The sequence below is a fragment of the Rhinoraja longicauda genome, chromosome 1 (genome assembly GCF_053455715.1).
Source record: "Rhinoraja longicauda isolate Sanriku21f chromosome 1, sRhiLon1.1, whole genome shotgun sequence".
Taxonomy (NCBI): Eukaryota; Metazoa; Chordata; class Chondrichthyes; order Rajiformes; family Arhynchobatidae; genus Rhinoraja; species Rhinoraja longicauda.
The window spans coordinates 62,516,659-62,538,290 of record NC_135953.1 but is presented as its reverse complement, the minus strand read 5'-3'; positions in this window follow the sequence as shown (position 1 = coordinate 62,538,290).

The following is a 21,632-nucleotide window of genomic DNA, read 5'->3' as shown; positions in this document are numbered from 1 at the left end:
TGCAAACACGCTACCTACTACAACACTGCCTTTTTTTGCCATGTCAATCTCACCACCCCAGCATAATCCACAACACTTCCTAATTCTTGTAGAAGACAGGTTTCTGCAATTAGAGGTAGCAAGAACTAATGAAAATGGGAGAGACTTTCCTGCAGGGCCTGACCTCCATGGAGGATACAATGTTGGTCATTGTCAGAGAGACATTAGACAGGGCTGGATGAACATTTGAATTGCCAAGGTATAAAAGACTATAAATGAAGTACTGTAGATGAGATTAATATAGCTAGAGCAACTCCGTGCGTCACGCCCTTTGACCTTATGACCTACCGTGCAAGGGGTCCATTCCCATTTACCAGGGTGCTTAGCCCTTCGTACCATTGGTGATTCAAGCACTGGTCTGGTAATGGATTCATTACCATTGGATTTGTTCAATTGCTTTGTTGATCGGTGCAGGGAAGAGGGAAGTAACTTAGTTCCTGTGTGGCCCTATTTGGTCTGCGTGCTGCTTCAGAGCAGCCGGTAGTGTGTTGATGTTGCCTGTTGCATTCACAAAGGCATCTCGCCCTCCTGCTTGAACAAATTTCAAGCCATCTGTCTTCAAGCAGCTGCCTCAGGTGGATACCTCAGAGCTCCACGTGAATTAAAAAGATGCCAAGATCTGATAATTCTGGTGGCAGTTGTTTCCCAGGCTGTATCAACTCCAGGGCAAGCTGAGAAGAGGAGAGCAGTGCCAAATTCCCAAGGAGTCCTGGAACACGCATCAAGCTCCTCTTTCACGCCACCCACCTGTTCTAGGAGAATCCCGGGGATGCACAAAAAATGTTGTCCAATCCAATTTCATCAAATATCTGTCAGGCGTCTGTTGCATAAGGTGCAGGTATCACCATCCAAAACCAGATCTGCTTGTGCTTACTTTTTACACTTGCTCTAGTTTCTAATTTAATCCTCTCATGCAGAGTGAAATAAATGAAATAAATTCAAAAAGCTATGTGCCATATGTGAAATAAGCAACATTCTGTCGCCTATAAACCCAGAATGCTGGATTTGTTCAGGCCAGACAGTACTTGAGTAGATGAAATGGGTTAACGTTTTAGGTTGATGATCTTTCATCTGAAGTCGATGCGAGAACAAAATCCTATGGTTGTTGGAGATCTAAAATGAAAACCGAAAATGTTGGAAGTTCTCGGACTTCAGATGAAAGATCATCAACTTGAAACTACATTTCATCTATTCGAGTACAGTCTGGCCTCCTGAACATATCCAGCATTCTGGGTTTGCTGGTGACAATGTTGCTTATTTCACATATGGCGCTCATATCTTTTTGAATTTACATGAGGGCGGCACAGTGGCGCAGTGGTAGATTTGCTGCCTTACGTCACCAACGACCTGGGTTTGATCCCGATTATGTGTGCTGTCTGTACAGAGTTTGAACGTTCTCCCTGTGAGAAGGATGAGGGGGGATCTTATTGAAACATATAAGATAATTAGGGGATTGGACACATTAGAGGCAGGAAACATGTTCCCAATGTTGGGGGAGTCCAGAACAAGGGGCCACAGTTTAAGAATAAGGGGTAGGCCATTTAGAACGGAGATGAGGAAGAACTTTTTCAGTCAGAGAGTGGTGAAGATGTGGAATTCTCTGCCTCAGAAGGCAGTGGAGGCCAGTTCGTTGGATGCTTTCAAGAGAGAGCTGGATAGAGCTCTTAAGGATAGTGGAGTGAGGGGGTATGGGGAGAAGGCTGGAACGGGGTACTGATTGAGAGCGATCAGCCATGATCGCATTGAATGGCGGTGCTGGCTCGAAGGGCTGAATGGCCTACTCCTGCACCTATTGTCTATTGTCTATTGTCTATTGACTGTACGTTTTCTCCAGGTGCTCCGGTTTCCTCCCACATCCGAAAAGTAAAGGCTTGTAGGTTTATTGGCTTTGGTAAAAATTATAAAATGTTCCCGAGTGTGTAGGATAGTGCTAGTGTATGGGGATCGCTAGTTGACACAGACTCAGTGGGCTGAAGGGTTTGGTTCCACACTGTATCTCTGAAACTAAAACTAAAACTGAAATTCGTTTAATATGGCATCATGTTCGGTGCGGAAATTGTGGGCCGAAGGCTCCATACCATTCTAGGTTATGTATATTTGTGAAGAATAACGGTAATAACCAATAAAATAAATCAGCCAGCCCAGGTGCCTGAGACCCTCTCCTGCCACACACCAACCATTTGTGTTTCTTTGCTTGACAGCACACATCAAATGCTATTCACCTCACGGCAAACAAGATTCACCGGGCACCACAGGAGAGGACTGAGGAATTGCAAATGATTCACCAACGTTGCCAACACTACACTGCCCACCTCGTAAGCTCATGGATCCGTGGATGCCAAATCATGGACAACTAATGTCAATGGTTTGTGTCCAATGAGCCTTGGTTCCCAATAAGAGGTGCCTTGCTCAAAAGTTTCTGTAATCAAACTGTGTACAAAGCACACTTTCCTTGGATCAGCAGAACTTTGCAGACGTAAACAAATACAGAAGAAATACTAAGCAGATGTAAACATCAATCGAGCTTTGAACCCCTTTCAACTACCATTCAACATCCTTGTCTGTTAATCAACACTGTACCGCAGTAACTGTAGCTCAACGTTTCTACACAGGCAATATTTATCACCAGCACTCTATCACAGACATTGGTGGGACTGCCCCTGGAGTACTGTGTGCAATTCCAGTTGTCATTACATGGAAGGATGTGATTAAGTGGGAGAGGGCGCAGAAAAGATTCACAAGGATGTCGCCGGGACTGACAGACTTGAGTGATGAGGAGAGACTGGAAAGGCTGGGACTGTTTTCCCCTGGAGCTAAAAGAAGCCCTGAAAGAGATTGTCAAAATCATGAGGGGCATAGATAAAATGGTGATCTCAGTCTCTTCCCCAGTGAAGGGAAATCTAAAACAGGGCGTGGGTTTAAGGTGAGAAGGGAAAGATTTGAAGGGGACCTGGGAGGCAAGTTTTCAACCACAGAGGGTGGTGAGTATATGGAACGAGTGGGCAGAGGAAGTGATAGGGATTCAGATTCAGATTTCTTCTGTATTTGTTTACGTCTGCAAAGTTTTGCTGATCCAAGGAAAGTGTGCTTTGTACACTGTTTGATTACAGAATCTTTTGACATTTATACCAGTGTTCAATGAAATTCCTTGTTTGCCTGAAGCCCATAGAGTAAATGGTATATCTCAATGATGAATACATCAACAAATTCAAAACAGCAGTGGTGCAAAGATTATAGAGCAATCTGAAGTGGCCAAAAAATATACTGGTGTGCAATTTTGGAATAACCAAAAGAGGCAGCGTTAAGAGTATGTGGCAGCACCTCCTTAAAGGGGATGTGAAAGAGGTAAAAGCCAAGGAGAAGAGGCTGTCCTTAACTCTGAATGTTCAGCTTTCAAATTCCTGTATTTTCTCCCAGAAGGTAGAAGAGAGAAAAGGGAATAGCCAAGGTGGCAGAATGCAGGTTCAGGTGGTCAATAGAAGGGCAGTTGCCATACCAGGCTGAGATGCGGCTCGTCAGAAAACATTCAATAGCTCATCTGTACATTAGGGGATAAGTTGTTGCTGTTGACGTTAGGTTCTCGATCTCTTTCCTGTAATCCATCCCATCATTGTTATTGATAATAGTCTTATCGGCGAACTTAGAGATTGAGTTGGCATCGTACTTGGCCACACAGTCATGGATGTACAGACAGTAGAGCAGTGGTCTTAATGCACAACCCTGCGGACAAACAGTGTTGAGGGTCACGGTGGAGGAATGACCGATTCTAACTGACTAAGGTCTGCTGGTCAGGAAGTCCAAAAGCCAGATGCAGACGGAGGCCTCTAGGCCAAGGTTGACAGGTTTAGAGATGAGCTTATTTGGTATTATTGTTTGACGGCCGAGCTGTAGTTAATGATTAGCATGCCGACATAGGTGTTATAATTGTGAAGGTAGAGCAAGGCCGATGGCATCTTCTGCAGCCCTATTTATCCTGCATTGAAATTCCAATGTGTCTAGATTGTCCAGGAAACTGCCACAGATATGGGCCATTCCCAAACTTTCAAAGCATTCCTTATGGTGGATGTTAGATTTACTGGGCAGTAGTTGGTAGTCGTTGACACAAGGCACTTTACTTGGTGACTGGAATAATGAAGTGAGAGATAGAAGATGTTGGTGAAAACTCTGGCCAGCTGATTGGCAGGATATCAGAACCCATTTGGGGACTTCATCCGTTATGGTTGCTTTCTGAGTATTTACTCTCGTGAAAGCAGCTCCGATTTCTGTCACCAAAGATATGTGATAGAGCCCACAAGGGATGGGAGGTAAGGCGAGGTGGACTTTGTTGAAAACAGGTGCAACAGGTGTTCAGTATGTTCATGAGCATGATCATGTTCTTGTTCTTGCTCACGTTGAACATGAGCTCCACATCCAGTCACGTTGGTTGAGTTTATGTAAAATGAGCTATTCCGTTTGGAGATACATTGTTGCCAGAATTGCCCCTGATTTCTGCTTGTAGCCCGTGATGGTATTCAAGCCAGTGACACAGTCACCTGTCATCTGCTTGTAGCCCGTGATGGTATTCAAGCCAGTGACACAGTCACCTGTCATCTGCTTGACTGAATTGCGTGTTTTGGAATTCACTCTAGGCAACCTCTGAGATCACACTTGGCCTCCTTGTACAGTACGGATTAATCTTTGTTTGAAAGTCTTGCACATGTACTTTAGCAGAGTGTAAATCCCGCTGTTTATCCATGGTTGCTGGTTAGAAATTGTCTATGTCATGGAACACAGTTGTTAACACAATTCTTAATGAAACTGGGTGACAACTGAAGTAGTACAGTATGAACATGTTGCAGACCACTAACTCAAGGCAGTCCTGAAGTAGACATTGAGCCTCCTCAGACCACTGGTGTATTATTCATTGGTATTCAATACGCTGGAGCAGCAGTGACAGAAGATTAAATGATCAGGCCGAAATGAGTATGAGGGATAGAGTGAGAGCGTACTTGATGGTGGTGTAGCAGGAGTCGAGAGAATGAACACCCTAGTTGGGTAGGAGACTTCCTGATGGTATTTGCAGGCACATTGCTGAAGTTTGCTTGATTGAAGGTTTCAGGTCTGAAGCATATAATTTGTGCCACCTTGGCATTGGCTTGGAATGGTATGCAGTCTGCTGAAAAGATGGTAAAGATAAATTCCCTTGGTAGATAAAAGGAACAGCATTTTATGATCAGGTATATAGATCAAGGGGCCAGAAGTGAACTAAGAATTAAGAAAAGCTAAGACTAGAGATAGGTGCAATTTATAGGAAGGAACTGCAGATGCTGGTTACACCGAAGGTAGATACAAAAAGAGTAACTCAGCAGGTCAGGCAGCATCTCTGGAGAATAGGTGATGTTTTGGGTTGAGACACTTCTTCAAACTAAGAGTCAGGGGAGAGGGAAACCAGCTACAATTAGGTGCAATTATGAATGAATGAATGAATATAACTTTATTGTCATTCAAAACTATACAGACGAGTGCATATTTGAACGAAATTCCGTTGCAACTGGCTCACAATGTAACACCAAATAATAAAAATTGATTAAAGAAAAATAAATAAATAAGTAACTCGCACATAAAATAATGGCGGCGGATCATTGTGAATTCAAGAGTCTGATGGCTCGGGGGAAGAAGCTAGTGCAGAGCCTGGCTGTTCTGCTCCGTATGCTGCAGTACCTTTGACCAGAGGGCAGCAGGGTGAACAGTCCATCATGGAGTTGGGTGGGGTCTTTAATGATATTTTAGGCCCTGGACAAGCAGCGTTTGTGCGCAATGTCCTGGATGGAAGAAAGTGAAGTCCCGATGATTTTCTCAGCCGTCCTCACCACTCTCTGCACGGAGTTCCAGTCTGAGGCTTTGCAGTCCCCAGACCAGACAGAGATGCAGTTGATCAGTATGCTCTCTATGGTGCCTCTGTAGAAAGTGGTGAGGATGGGATGGGGGAGGTGTGCTCTTCTCATCCGGCACAGAAAGTGCAAATGCTGCTGTGCTCTCTTGACTAGAGATGTAGTGTTTAGGGACCAGGTCAGGCTATGTTTTTTGTTTTAAAGACAATTGGACAGGTTCGTGGATAGAAAGTGATTTGAGTGGTATGGGCCGAAAGCAGGCAAATGGGACAGGCACATTGGTCAGCATGGACAAGTTGGGCTGAAGGGTCTGCTACCATGTTGAATAACTCTATGACATTATAACACATAATCATGTGTCCTGTATTATTTAGTGAGAGATGGTTCTTAAACAGATGTGAGCAGATGTGCTATTATAGCATGCAACCTCTCTTAAATTTCTCTGCCCCTCCAGGGAGTGTCTCCCTCAGAGATGGCCATGGAAACTATTGTAAGATTGTAAATTAGGTAAGGATGTAAGTTTCAAGATAGTAATCAATCTTGCACTATGGGTGAGGTGCAGTAAATGTCAGAATAACATGGCAGCAGTGGTATGAGAATAAAACGTTCTGCACTTCCCCCTGTAGTGTGTTTGCTGAAGATTCCACTAGTGCAAAGAGAAAAATGAACAGAGTTCAGGATATAATGTTACAGAGAGAGGGACAACTCCAAAGAAAGTGTAGACAACAGAAAAATAATGCAAGTGCTACAAAGAGGTTGGTCAGGAGATTGGGACTACACCTCTAGCTTATTACACCTCAAGCTTACATCCCAGCGGTATGAACATTGACTTCTCTAACTTTATTTAGCTCCTCTGTCCCTCTCTTCCCCTCCCCCTTCCCAGTTCTCCCACTGTCTTCCTGTCTCCAACTACATCCTTTCTTTGTCCCGTCCCCCCTGACATCAGTCTGAAGAAGGGTCTCGACCCAAAACGTCACCCATTCCTTCTCTCCAGAGATACTGCCTGACCCGCTGAGTTACTCCAGCATTTTGTGATACCTTCGATTTGTACCAGCATCTGCAGTTATTTTCCTACGCCTCTAGCTTATGAGGTCCGTTCAATAATAATAACAGAGAGGACACTAAGCTGGTGCCGGATCCGGTGATACGTGTTTTTAAGCTTTTGGATCTTGTGCCCGACTGGAGAGGAGAGAAGACAGCATGTCCGTGGTGTAAAAGGTCGTTGATTATGTTAACTGCTTTCCCAAGGCAGCATGAAGTGTACATGGAATGGTTATGTGGGGGGAGGGGGGCGGTGGTAGTGTTGAGAAGCTGGCTTGCATGATGGACTGGGCTGCATTCACAACTCTCTGCAATTTCTTCCAGTCCTGGGCAGAGTTGCCAAGTCAAGATGGGAAGCATCCTGATTGTGCATGTGTGTGGAAAAGAGAGACAAGCAGCAAGAGAGACCAGAGAGAACAGTACTAATGATTATAATCAGGATAAAACTTATCCTGAGCGCAGCCACGCACAAAGTTGGCCAGAACTATATTGATACATTTTTCCCCCTTCTCCAGAGACCACCTTATGGACGTAATAAAGATTGATGTTCTTCTGCCATTAGTTCCATGTTATCCCACTTTCGCATCCACTCCATACACAATTTACAGAGGCCAATTAACCTACAAACCTGTACATCTTTGAGATGTGGGAGGAAACCGGAGCACCCGGTTCACAATGAGAATGTAGAAACTCCACATGGACAGCATTCGAGGCCAGGACTGAACCTGGGTCTCTGACATTGTGTGGCAGCAGCTCTACCAGCTACACCACTGCACAGTACGTGTTCACATTTATGATACATTGGATGAGATCAGTCAAGAAACTGTGAATTCTGTTTGAGTCCATGTTTCTAGGTGTACACCACAATAAGGCCGACGTTTAACTTTCATCAGAAAATTTCATAATATTTTGTGGGGAAATTTGAATGGACACAAGGGCTTTATGCACCACACATTTGATCTTCCTTAAAAGGGTTAAATCCAATTTCTGGGCCGTGGTTTTCTTTTTATTAATTTCAGTAGTTGAACCAACATAAACCTACAAGTGGATAACAGCAGAATGAAGGTATCACAAAATGCTGGAGTAACTCAGCACAGAAGAATGAATGTGTCTGCATCGTTTCTGCTTATGTAATTCACAGGCTGAAATAGGCAAAAAGTTGTTGAACTCTTTTACAATCTCTTTCTGTCTCATGAAGGCAGCTGTATTATCAGGATTTCTGACTCCAGTCCCAAGAATGCCTTCCATTCTCTATCTATCTTACTTTGCCATCATTGCATTCTCTGTAAGCTCTGCAGCGGCACGCTAGCGCAGCGGTAGAGTTGCTGCTTTACAGCGAATGCAGCGCCGGAGACTCAGGTTCGATCCTGACTACGGGTGCTGCACTGTAAGGAGTTTGTACATTCTCCCCGTGACCTGCGTGGGTTTTCTCCGAGATCTTCGGTTTCCTCCCACATTCCAAAGACGTACAGGTTAATTGGCTGGGTAAATGTAAAAATTGTTCCTAGTGGGTGTAGGATAGTGTTAATGTACGGGGATCGCTGGGCGGCACGGACTTGGTGGGCCGAAAAGGCCTGTTTCCGGCTGTATATATATGATATGATATGATATGATATGATCCCTTCTTCTGCAAAATGCTGTCTCTATTCTCTTGCACAGCCGATTTCTTTCCACTGATGCAGGGCTTTAAATCTCGCTCGGGAGCACTGACTCCACTTTCTTGCTTTATGTTCAGGACCTCCTTGGATGTAATGGGCAGGGATCCTGTGTGGTTCTTGTCAGCTACAATGGTATTCGCCAATAGTGGAATTTTAAAATTCCTGGGCCAGCTCCCGCAGTAACAATGCAAACTTGATGAAAAGTCACCACTTGCACATTTACTGCACCTTCCTCTCTCCAAGAATGTTGTCTGAGCTGAGGACCATTATTAGCATTTCTTTTATTTTAGAATTCCAACATCTGCAGTATTTTGCTTTTAATTTTACAGCTTAGCAATTGTATTAATTGGGAAGAAGACAGATGCAAACAGTCATGGGGTCACATTTTGAATTGACTTCATTAAGGACATTTCAAAGCTGCCCAGAACTCTGACATCCATCCAGTGTCTGAAAATGTAAACATTAAAGAGGATAATTGATTTGGAGTGTGAGCATTGAAATAATAAACTGAGTCTATCATAAATTTTCCAGATTAATTTCTGTCATAAGTAAACACCACTTTGAGTAATGAATCTGCTTGCTGCTCCCTGCAATTCCTTGTGGGATTTGGAAAATACTTGCTTTTGGTTGCCAACCTACAGTGAAATCCAGGTGTAGAAGTTGGCCGAGAAAGTTGGCCGGCCTCAGTCATCTCACAGCAATCCAGTGGTACCAGGGGTCTCGTATTATGGATGGGCAGCGATCCAGGATTATATTAACATCAGCTTTGCTAGGCACAACCCTCACCTTATGCTCATATAGCTGCTGTCAACAGTTGTAATTGCTTAACAAAGATATAGGAGCATCTAAAGTGTGCAATACTGGCAAGAAGTGTGCTGCTGCAAAGGGAATATTCTCTTACACTTAGTATTGAATCTGAACGTTATCCCATTGCCAAACTAGTTGTCTAATTGGAAAGTCCAAAGTCAACCTTGAAATATGCACTGGGTTCATATAATTCCACCTTCGCCCTCCCCTCCCCTCTCCTGGCTCCACCTGCTATTTTTTGTCTGCCTCCATCTATTATCCACCCACCTCTCTCTCCCGACTCTACCCCTTCCCTCCGCTACCTGGCTTAATTTGCCTGTCATCCTTCGCCCTACCCAGTCCACCACTCACCTCCTGCTGCACCCTATCTCACCGCTCCCCCTCTCCTCTTTCTACGAGTTGTCTTTCCACCTCGGTGTTTAGACACATGCAGAGTTTCGACGCAAAATGTCAACAATTCCATTTCCTCTCACAGGTTCTGCTTGCCCCGCTGATTAGTACTGTTCATTAGTACTGTTCTCTCCATCAGATTTGGAGTATTGCGTGCAGTTCTGGTCACCCCATCCCGGAATGCTAACTGGATTAGAGGGTTTCAGCTACACAGAGAGGTTGGGGAAACTTGCATCGGTTTGTCTGGAACGTCAGAGGTTGAGGGGAGACTTGATAGAAGTATATAAAATGATGAGAGGCAGCGATATGGTAGACAGTCAGAACCTTTTTTCCCAGGGTGGAAATGTCCAACATTCATACTCATACTCATACTTTATTAGTCAAGTATGTTTTACAACATACGAGGAATTTGTTTTGCCATACAGTCATAGCAATTAAAAGCAACAGAACACACAAAATACATGTTATCATAAACATCCACCACAGTGATTCCTCCACATTCCTCATTGTGATAGGGGGTAGGGTACTGACATGGATAGAAAATTGGTTGACAGACAGAAAGCAAAGAGTGGGGATAAATGGGTCCCTTTTGGAATGGCAGGCAGTGACCAGTGGGGTACCGCAAGGTTCGGTGCTGGGACCCCAGCTATTTACGATATACATTAATGACTTAGACGAAGGGATTAAAAGTACCATTAGCAAATTTGCAGATGATACTAAGTTGGGGGGTAGTGTGAATTGTGAGGAAGATGCAATAAGGCTGCAGGGTGACTTGGACAGGTTGTGTGAGTGGGCGGATACATGGCAGATGCAGTTTAATGTAGATAAGTGTGAGGTTATTCACTTTGGAAGTAAGAATAGAAAGGCAGATTATTATCTGAATGGTGTCAAGTTAGGAGGAGGGGGAGTTCAACGAGATCTGGGTGTCCTAGTGCATCAGTCAATGAAAGGAAGCATGCAGGTACAGCAGGCAGTGAAGAAAGCCAATGGAATGTTGGCCTTCGTAACAAGAGGAGTTGAGTATAGGAGCAAAGAGGTCCTTCTACAGTTGTACCGGGCCCTGGTGAGACCGCACCTGGAGTACTGTGTGCAGTTTTGGTCTCCAAATTTGAGGAAGGATATTCTTGCTATGGAGGGCGTGCAGCGTAGGTTCACTAGGTTAATTCCCGGAATGGCGGGACTGTCGTATGTTGAAAGGCTGGAGCGATTGGGCTTGTATACACTGGAATTTAGAAGGATGAGGGGGGATCTTATTGAAACATATAAGATAATTAGGGGATTGGACACATTAGAGGCAGATAACATGTTCCCAATGTTGGGGGAGTCCAGAACAAGGGGCCACAGTTTAAGAATAAGGGGTAGGCCACTTAGAACGGAGACGAGGAAGAACTTTTTCAATCAGAGGGTGGTGAAGGTGTGGAATTCTCTGCCTCAGAAGGCAGTGGAGGCCAGTTCGTTGGATGCTTTCAAGAGAGAGCTGGATGAGCTCTTAAGGATAGCGGAGTGAGGGGGTATGGGGAGAAGGCAGGAACGGGGTACTGATTGAGAGTGATCAGCCATGATCGCATTGAATGGCGGTGCTGGCTCGAAGGGCTGAATGGCCTACTCCTGCACCTATTGTCTATTGTCTATTGTCTATTGATGGAAGGCGAAAAGAAAAAGTTCAGTCTCTTCCCTTCTTTGTTCTCCCGCGGTAGGGGGCCTTGAGCCTTCCGTTGACGGGATGATCTTGACTCCCATAGCTGGCGGTTGGGCCCTCGTGTCGGTGCGATCAAGCTCCTGCATCGGGGGGAATCTCAGCTCCCCCGTGGCGGGCGATCAGACCCGGGTCGGGGCTAGTCGAAACCTTTATTCAAATCTATTTTTGAATGACAATAAAAGCAATTTGAATTTGAATTTGAATTTGAAAATCTGCTAGGAATCAGAGTTTTAGTGCCCAAATAGGAAAGAAAGTGAAATTTCAAAAAGAAATTGGGAAACAGCACATTCATTCCTTGGCAGAAAGAGCAGTAATGACCCGCGTGGAAACCACATTGTCAAGACTATCACCCTCCACTCATCTGACCACATTCCACAAGACTAAAAGTCTCTCTGAGCCTTTTCCACACAGACCGAGGATCATGAGTTCATACAACATGCAATAGAAGTGGATCCAATATTCCAGCTTTGCTGATTTCACCTTCACTGTCAGATTGCATTCAGTTGGAACAATCACATGGAACCTGGGAAAAGGTTAAATATTTCCTTCCTCAAGCTGTTTTTTTTGCTCCTTGCTCAAACTTTAGCAGAGCAAAAATGCAGGAAAGGGGTTAGTGAATTTAACTTTTCATTCATAATGACATTTGTCTATTCTTAAGATTACTTTGACCTCTCTAGGGGCCTACTGAAGGGGAAGCTTTCTGACCCTTACTCACAGAGAGAGAGAGCAACGTCCATATGATTCTTTGCCTTTCCCTCAAGTCTGAGGACGGCTTGCTTTTGCATCTTTTGTCCTGTCAGATTGCATTCAGTTGGAATCATGTACATTCTTTCCGCTGACTGGATGGCACACAACCAAAATGGCTTTTCACTGTACCTCCATTCATGTGACAATAAACTAAACTAAACTAAAATTAATGGGCTAGGTGATATTTGCCAAGATGGGTGGGTGAACGGTTTGATGTGCTGTGCAGTCTTCCCACTGCTTGCACTTGCTTTACACCTACTGTCATCAGAGCCAGCATTTTCCCAAATGCTCTTCCTCCAGTGTGATTCGTCTTGTGCCACAAACACCTATGGACTGGTGTTGGTGCTGACCACTGTGTGGAGAGCTTCCTGTTCTCCTAGTTGCTTCATCACGGTTCCGACCAAAGACCTTGTTTCGGAGAAAATACGAAGAATGCGGAAGCACTCATAATCTGGGTAAAACCGACTTACGTATATTTTGTGTCCGAAAATGTGCATTTCATGACCTAATTTCTGACATTTGTCTAAAAATCAATGTACTCTGGAAATAGGGTAGACACCAGTTATTCGGCCAACCAATGTTGTGAAGACACGAAAAAACTGCAGATGCTGGAATATGGAGCAATAAACTATCTGAACATAGAACATATAACAGAACAGCAGAGGAACAGGCCCTTCAGCCCACAATGTTTGTGCCGAACATGATGTCTCGTTAAACTGAACTCATCTGCCTGCACATAATTCATATCCCTCCATTCCTGCACTTCCATATGCCTATCTAAAAGCCTCTGAAACACTACTATCGTATCTGCCTCCACCCCCACCGCTGGCAATGCAATCCAAGCCCCCACCATCCTCTGTGTAAAATAACTTGTCCCTCACATCTCCATCAAACTTTCCCCCTCTCACCTCATGCCCTCCACTGGGTGGCGCCGTCAGCGATGACAGCCTCGCCAACAGTCTGTCTGTTTTTTTGTCTTTTTTGTTATTTTTAGTGTGTTTTAAAAGTTTGTGTTAATGTACTCTGGTTCGTTTTATGTGGGGGGTGGGGGAGAGGGTCGGGGGAGAGGGTCGGGGGAAACTTTTTTTCAATCTCTTACCTTGCCGGAGATGTGATTTTTTTCCGGATCGTATCTCCGGTCACTTTGCGGCCTAACATCATGGAGCTGGCGGCCTTGCTTGAGACTGACTTTGAGCCCCCATGCGGGGCTGTGGACTTACCATCAGAGTGTGCAATCCCTTGCCTGGGATCGACGCTCCAACTGCGGCCTGCGGATTTCAACATTGAGGAGCTCGCAGTCTCGGATAGAGACCGATGTCGGGAAGCTCCATAGTAGATGTAAAGTAGCTGACAGTAGGTGTAAAGCAAGTGCAAGCAGTGGGAAGACTGCACGTTAAACCGTCCACCCACCCATCTTGGCAAATATCACCTAGCCCATTAATTTTAGTTTAGTTTAGTTTATTGTCACATGAATGGAGGTACAGTGAAAAGCCATTTTGGTTGTGTGCCATCCAGTCAGCGGAAAGAATGTACATGATTCCAACTGAATGCAATCTGACAGGACAAAAGATGCAAAAGCAAGCCGTCCTCAGACTTGAGGGAAAGGCAAAGAATCATATGGACGTTGCTCTCTCTCTCTGTGAGTAAGGGTCAGAAAGCTTCCCCTTCAGTAGGCCCCTAGAGAGGTCAAAGTAATCTTAAGAATAGACAAATGTCATTATGAATGAAAAGTTAAATTCACTAACCCCTTTCCTGCATTTTTGCTCTGCTAAAATTTGAGCAAGGAGCAAAAAAAACAGCTTGAGGAAGGAAATATTTTACCTTTTCCCGGGTTCCATGTGATTGTTCCAACTGAATGTAATCTGACAGTGAAGGTGAAATCAGCAAAGCTGGAATATTGGATCCACTTCTATTGCATGTTGTATGAACTCATGATCCTCGGTCTGTGTGGAAAAGGCTCAGAGAGACTTTTAGTCTTGTGGAATGTGGCCAGATGAGTGGAGGGTGATGGTCTTGACATTGTGGTTTCCACGCGGGTCATTACTGCTCTTTCTGCCAAGGAATGAATGTGCTGTTTGCCGATTTTTTTTTGAAATTTCACTTTCTTTCCTATTTGGGCACTAAAACTCTGATTCCTAGCAGATTTTCAAATTCAAATTGCTTTTATTGTCATTCAAAAATAGATTTGAATGAAATTGTCGTTACCATGCAGTCATAAACAATAAATAGCACAAGACACATAATTACATAGGTTTAACACAGACAACCATCACAGTGATTCCTCCAGGCACACCCTCACTGTGATGGAAGGCAAAGAAAAGTCTTATCTCCTCTTCTGTTCTTCTCCCACGGTCAGGCAGTCAAACTGCTGCTTCGATGCGATAGAAACATAGAAACATAGAAACATAGAAAATAGGTGCAGGAGTAGGCCATTCGGCCCTTCGAGCCTGCACCGCCATTCAATATGATCATGGCTGATCATTCAGCTCAGTAGCCTGTACCTGCCTTCTCTCCATACCCCCTGATCCCTTTAGCAAAAAGGGCCACATCTAACTCCCTCTTAAATATAGCCAATGAACTGGCCTCAACTACCTTCTGTGGCAGAGAATTCCACAGACTCACCACTCTCTGTGTGAAGAAATGTTTTCTCATCTCGGTCCTAAAAGACTTCCCCCTTGTCCTTAAGCTGTGACCCCTGGTTCTGGACTCCCCCAACATCGGGAACAATCTTCCCGCATCTAGCCTCTCCAACCCCTTAAGAATTTTATATGTTTCTATAAGATCCCCCCTCAGTCTTCTAAATTCCAGCGAGTACAAGCCCAGTCTATCTAGTCTTTCCTCACTTTCGATCGAGGCTCCCGACTTTTGAAACCCCGGCTGGGCGATGGAAGGTCCCAGGCTGAGCCGAGCAGGCCGATGAAGGTCCTAAGCCCCCACCGGGCGATGGATCGTGCCGCGGACGAGCCACGCAGGGTGATGAAGGTCCAGCGAACCGGTCGATCGAGCCTTACAATTCGGGGAGGTCGAAGCTGCAACGGCTGGAGCTCCCGAAAGCCGATCGCCAGCCAGAGACCTGCGAGCTCCCGATGTTGCGGTCCACAGGGCCCGCGGCCGAAGCCTCTGAAGGTGGAGATGGTAAGTCCAGGCCCTGCGACCGGAGCCTTCAAGGTCGATCCCAGCTGGAGGCCACCAACTCCATGGTGTTAGGCCGTAGCGCGAACGGAGATATGACATGGAAAAAGGTCGCATCTCCGTTGAGGAAGAGATTTTTTTTAAAGGTTTCCCCCACCCCTCCCCCACCAACCCCCACATATACACAGCTAAAAATAAGTCATTACATACATCTAAACACTAACAATAGATAAAGAAAGAAAAAAAAGACAGACAGACTGCCGGCGAGCCACAGCTGCAAGGCTCAGCCCCTTCCGGTCATCCCTCCTCTCTTTTAAACAAAGAGTTACAGCATTAACTTGTTTTACATTTGAAAGAACGAGATTGGAAGAGACTCCTACTTTAATATCGCTGCATTTATTGTGTGTCCCGACAAGGAAGGAACTGCAGATGCTGGTTGACACCAAAGATGGATACAAAATGCTGGAGTAACTCAGCGGGTCAGGCAGCGTCTCTGGAGAAAAGGAATAGATGATGTTTTGGGTCGGGGCCCTTCTTCAGACCAAGTCAAACTGGAGTGAGTATTGAAATAAAAAAGACCAGTCAGCCAGTGTGTGCTGCACAAGCACCATAAACATCTCATCTCAGATCTGCATGTGTGATGCTATTTGATAGAACCAGCCTCCCTCCCCATTGACCATCATTGACTCTTGAAAACAGCCAACATAATCAAGAAACATATAAAATTCTTAAAGGATTGGACAAGCTAGGTGCAAGAAAAATGTTCCCGATGTTGGGGGAGTCCAGAACCAGGGGGTCACAGTTTAAGAATAAGGGGTAGGCCATTTAGGACTAAGATGAGGAAAAACTTCTTCACCCAGAGAGTTGTGAATCTGTGGAATTCTCTGCCACAGAAGGCAGTGGAGGCCAATTCACTGAATGTTTTCAAAAGAGAGTTAGATTTAGCTCTTAGGGCTAAAGGAATCAAGGGATCTGGGGAGAAAAGCAGGAGCAGGGTACAGATTTTGGATGATCACCCATGATCTTATTGATTAGCCCGAAGGGCCGAATGGCCTACTCCTGCACATATGTTTCTATGTTTCTATGTTTCTAAAAACCTTTATCACCCCAGTCATTGTTTCTTCTCCTCTCTCCTGTCGGTCTGAAGATGCAAAACTTTGAAAACACATACTACCAGGTTCAGGAACAGCTCCGTCCCCACTGTATCAGACTATTGAATGGACCTCCCTTAAACTAGGGTGTAATCCTGATCTCCCAACATACATCATTGCAACTCTTGCATTTTGTTTTCATCTGCACTTTTTTTGTGACTGTAATGCTATAACGCTGTAGCCCTATATTCTACACTCTGATTATTTTTGTCTTTGCTCTACCTGGTGTACTTTTTGTGTGGCTTGATTGCACTCTGGTATAGTATGATTTGAGTGGACAGCTCATAAACAATGTTTTTTAAACTATATTTTGGTACACATGACAATACTAAACCAACCAATGAATTAATAGATGAACACTTAACAGGACACACCTGGGATCAAGGAGGGGTGTTCAATCCAGATAATGACAGCACAAATATATGCTGGAAATCTGAAATGAAAACAGAAAAAGATGGAAAGTTTATGACCTGTAACTTGAACTGTTTCTCTTTCTGTGTGTGCTGGCTGCCCCGCGAAATGTTTCCAGCATTTTGTTTTTGTTTAAAATAGCTGCGCATAAGGAAATAATCCTCAGCCTGTCATCTTCTGTGTGTTGAGCAACCAATCTGCTCCCGGGAAGTACGTTATATTTTAAATATATTAACGATGCTGGAAAGCATTGATTTTTACAGGCTTTAGTTGAACTGGCTTTGGTGAAATTATCCCATAGTGTGCAGGATAGTGCAAGTGTATGGGGTGATCATTGGTGGGTTTCATGACCAAGCACACCCAGAAATGTCGGATGGAGAAAGGCAACATTGCGAGAAGGTGGATACTTTGTGGCATTGCTGTAAAGCAGAAAACCTTCGGCCCAGTCTCTTCCTCTACTCTATCAGGCATTCCATTTACCAGGCAAAGTCACGTCGAGATTCAACCCCCTCTTTCTTCTCTCATCTCAAACCAAGTCAGCATGAGGACTTCCCTGTGATCAGAGCCTAGTCCTGGGCTTGGGATTAGTCCCCTTCCTAAAAACAGAGTTCAAATCAGTGAACCCTGCGCTGTAGAAATCAGTGCTGCAGAGATGATTGATCCATGAGACCAAAGACCAAACCTGCTCCCTTCACACTGCTGTGATGATTAAGAAAGCATGTTAAGATATTTACTTTCTTTGGCATCAGAGAAGGTTCAGCATGTCCACAAGGATTCTCTCAAACTTCTACAGATGCGCTGTAAAAAATATTCTGACAGTGTGCATCTCAGCCTGGTATGGCAACTGCTCTGTTTGTGACCACCTGGATCTGTAGAGAGTGGTGCACATAGCCGTGCCCATCACAGGCTTGTCCATCCACCCTATCTTCATGCCCGTTGCATCTGGAAGGCTGGAAGTATTGACAAGGATTCCTGCGATCCTGGCCATTCCCTTTTCGTTTTTCCTTGTGGGAGAAGATGCAGGAACTTGAAAGACCAGGCGGCACGGTAGCGCAGCGGTAGAGTTGCTGCTTTACAGCGAATGCAGCGCCGGAGACTCAGGTTCGATCCTGACTACGGGTGCTGCACTGTAAGGAGTTTGTACGTTCTCCCCGTGACCTGCGTGGGTTTTCTCCGAGATCTTCGGTTTCCTCCCACACTCCAAAGACGTACAGGTATGTAGGTTAATTGGCTGGGTAAATGTAAAAATTGTCCCTAGTGGGTGTAGGATAGTGTTAATGTACGGGGATCACTGGGCGGCACGGACTTGGAGGGCCGAAAAGGCCTGTTTCCGGCTGTAGATATATGATATGATATGATATGATATGTCCAGACTTAGGACAGCTTTACTTCAGAGTTTACACTTTAGAGATACAGCACAGATCCAGGCCTTTGGCCCACCAAATCTGCGCCAGCCAATGATCACCCCGTACACTTGCACTATCCTACAACACTAAGGGACAATTTTACCGAAGCCAATTAACCTACAAACCTGTACGTCTTTGGAATGTGGGAGGAAACTGGAGCACCGGAGGAAAGCCATGTGGTCACAGGGAGAACGTACCATACAGACAGCACCCATAGTCAGGATCCAACTTGGGTCTCTGGCACTTTAAGGCAGCAGCTCTATTGTTGCGTCATTGTGCCGCCCCTCACTGCTTCTTCCCCACTACCGTCAGATTCCCAAACTGATCACCTCTTTCACACCTCCTTATCGGAAGTGGTGCCACATACCCTTCCTCTTAACTCTACCTTGTTTGGTTATTTGAAAAATAGAAACATAGAAAATAGGTGCAGGAGGAGGCCATTTGGCCCTTTGAGCCAGCACCGCCATTCATTGTGATCATGGCTGATCGTTCACAATCAATAACCCGTGCCTGCCTTCTCCCCATATCCCTCGATTCCACTAGCCCCTAGAGCTCTATCTAACTCTCTTTTAAATCCATCCAGTGAATTGGCCTCTACTGTGGCAGGGAATTCCACAAATTCACAACTCTCTGGGTGAAGAAGTTGCTTCTCACCTCAGTTTTAAATGGCCTCCCCTTTATTCTTAGACTGTGGCCCCTGGGTCTGGACTCCCCCAACACTGGAAACATTTTTTCCTGCATCTAGCTTGTCCAGTCCTTTTATAATTTTATACGTCTCTATAAGATCCCCTCTCATCCTTCTAAACTCCAGTGAATACAAGCCAAGTCTTTCCAATCTTTCCTCATATGACAGTCCCTCCATCCCAGGGATTAACCTCGTGAACATACGCTGCACTGCCTCAATAGCAAGGATGTCCTTCCTCAAATTAGGAGACCAAAACTGCACACAATACTTCAGATGTGGTCTCACCAGACCCCTATACAACTGCAGAAGGACCTCCTTGCTCCTATACTCAAATCCTCTCTTATGAAGGCCAACATGCCATTAGCTTTCTTCACTGCCTGCTGTACCTGCATGCTTACTTTCAGTGACTGGTGTATGACTTCAAGGTCTCGTTGCACTTCCCCTTTACCTAATCTGACACCATTGAGATAATAATCTGCCTCTTTGTTTTTGCCGCCAAAGTGGATAACCTCACATTTATCTACGTTATATTGCATCTGCCATGCATCTGCCCACTCACTCAACCTGTCCAAGTCATCCTGCAACCTCCTCTTTGCAGTTCCTACTGCCACCCAGCTTTGTGTCATCTGCAAACTTGCTAGTGTTACTTCTAATTCCATCATCCAAATCATTAATATATACTGTAAACAGTTGCGGCCCCAGCTCCGAGCCTTGCGGCACTCCACTCGCCACTGCCTGCTATTCTGAAAAGGACTCGTTTACTCCTACTCTTTGCTTCCTGTCTGCCAACCAATTCTCTATCCATGTCAATACCCTACCCCAATACCATGTGCTCTAATTTTGCTCACCAACCTCCCGTGTGGATCCTTATCAAAAGCTTTCTGAAAGTCTAGATACACTACATGCACTGGCTCTCCTTCATCCATTTTACTTGTCACATCCTCAAAAAATTCCAGAAGATTGGCCAAGCAGGATTTCCCCTTCATAAATCCATGCTGACTTGGACCAATCCTTTTACTGCTATCCAAATGCGCCGTTATTACCTCTTCAATAATTGACTCCAGCATCTTCCCCACCACCGATGTTATTCTGTAACTGTACTTTGGTATTTGCTTTTTGCTCGACTTCAGATTACAGTACAATTTTGAACCATTCTGCTGTTTTGCACTGGTCATTGTATTGTATTTATCATTATTGTATAATTTTCACTCTGTGAGCTTTATGTGAACAAGGAATTTCATTACAACCTGGTGTATATGACAATAGACCAATCTGCATTTCAAACCCCAGGGATATAGATTGGAATTTTTTGGATGGAAATCCACACCCTGCACACACCCCCACCATTACTTGAGATAGGTGAATGGTCCCAACTGGGCATGGAGCCTGTATATAGGTAGCATGATAACGTGCGGTTAATGCAGTTTGGAATGGGAGAAATGCAGCTTTAGATTCACTGCCCAACTGACTAGCATTTTAATCAAAGGTTTTGTGGGCGAATATGTGAACACAACCTGATGGATAAGACAGGGACAGGAGAAGGAGAACAAAAATAAAGGCCTATTGTGAGAATGAACAAGAGAGCCTATGCAGTGTTCGTGGTGCAGTGACGCAGGAGACAGGACAGTGGGCAAGGGGTGGGGATGTAGGGCAGTGGGCAAGGGGTGGGGATGCATCCATGTAGTTCTGGTCCCGTACCAACAATGGAAGCCTTAGAAGTTGGTAAATGAGTGGTCAGTGGTTCAGATGGAGTGCTCGTGGGAAGGCATTTAGCGAAGCTAGACTGCAGACTTGAACATCTTGAAGACATGTTCTTGCTAGTTGTGGAAGCCATCAGTCCACACCATAGCTTAATGTCAGGAAGGTGGAGTGTGAACGTGGCTCCCCTATGAGAGAGGTCTGCTTATTGAGGACCCACACAAAGGCCAGCAGCAGCTCGGCTGGAACCAGAATACTTATCATGAACGTTGAATTCTCTCATCTTAAGTAACTTCTACTCTCCTCTCCCCCCCCCCCCCCCCCCCCCTCACAGCTCTGCACATAGTATCCCTTTTGAGATCACACATGCTCTAGCCCCCAATGGGCCTAACAGGACACCACCTTGCCTGAGGTCATTTTAGTTTAGTTTAGCTTATTGTCAAGGTAGAGTATAAAGCTTTATTTGTGGCTTGCCCTGGTTGGTGATCGTCATTTCTCTCCTCCAACTCTACAACGCCCCACCCCCACCCACTACTTTAGTCTGAAGAAGGGTCCCGACCCGAAACATCGCTCATCCTTTTTCTCCAGAAATGCTGCTTGACCCCGCTGAGTTAATCCACCACTTGGCGTCTGTCTTTGGTATAAACCTGAATCTGCAGTTCTTTGTTTCTACTGATAAATATAAACCTGGTCCCCAATTTCATGTGGAAGAAGGAAGAATAATTTCTTATTCACAGGGGTGGGAGCTGGGGAAGTATTCCCTGGCAGGAGAGGAACTGTGCTGTTCTTTACCAGGGTGCTGTCTGCCCACTTAGTGTGTTACTTCAATCAGTCACAACTAATGTAAAGAAATGTGGTGAAACTCATAGCTTCTCCAATGGTACTTTATCTGCCGACT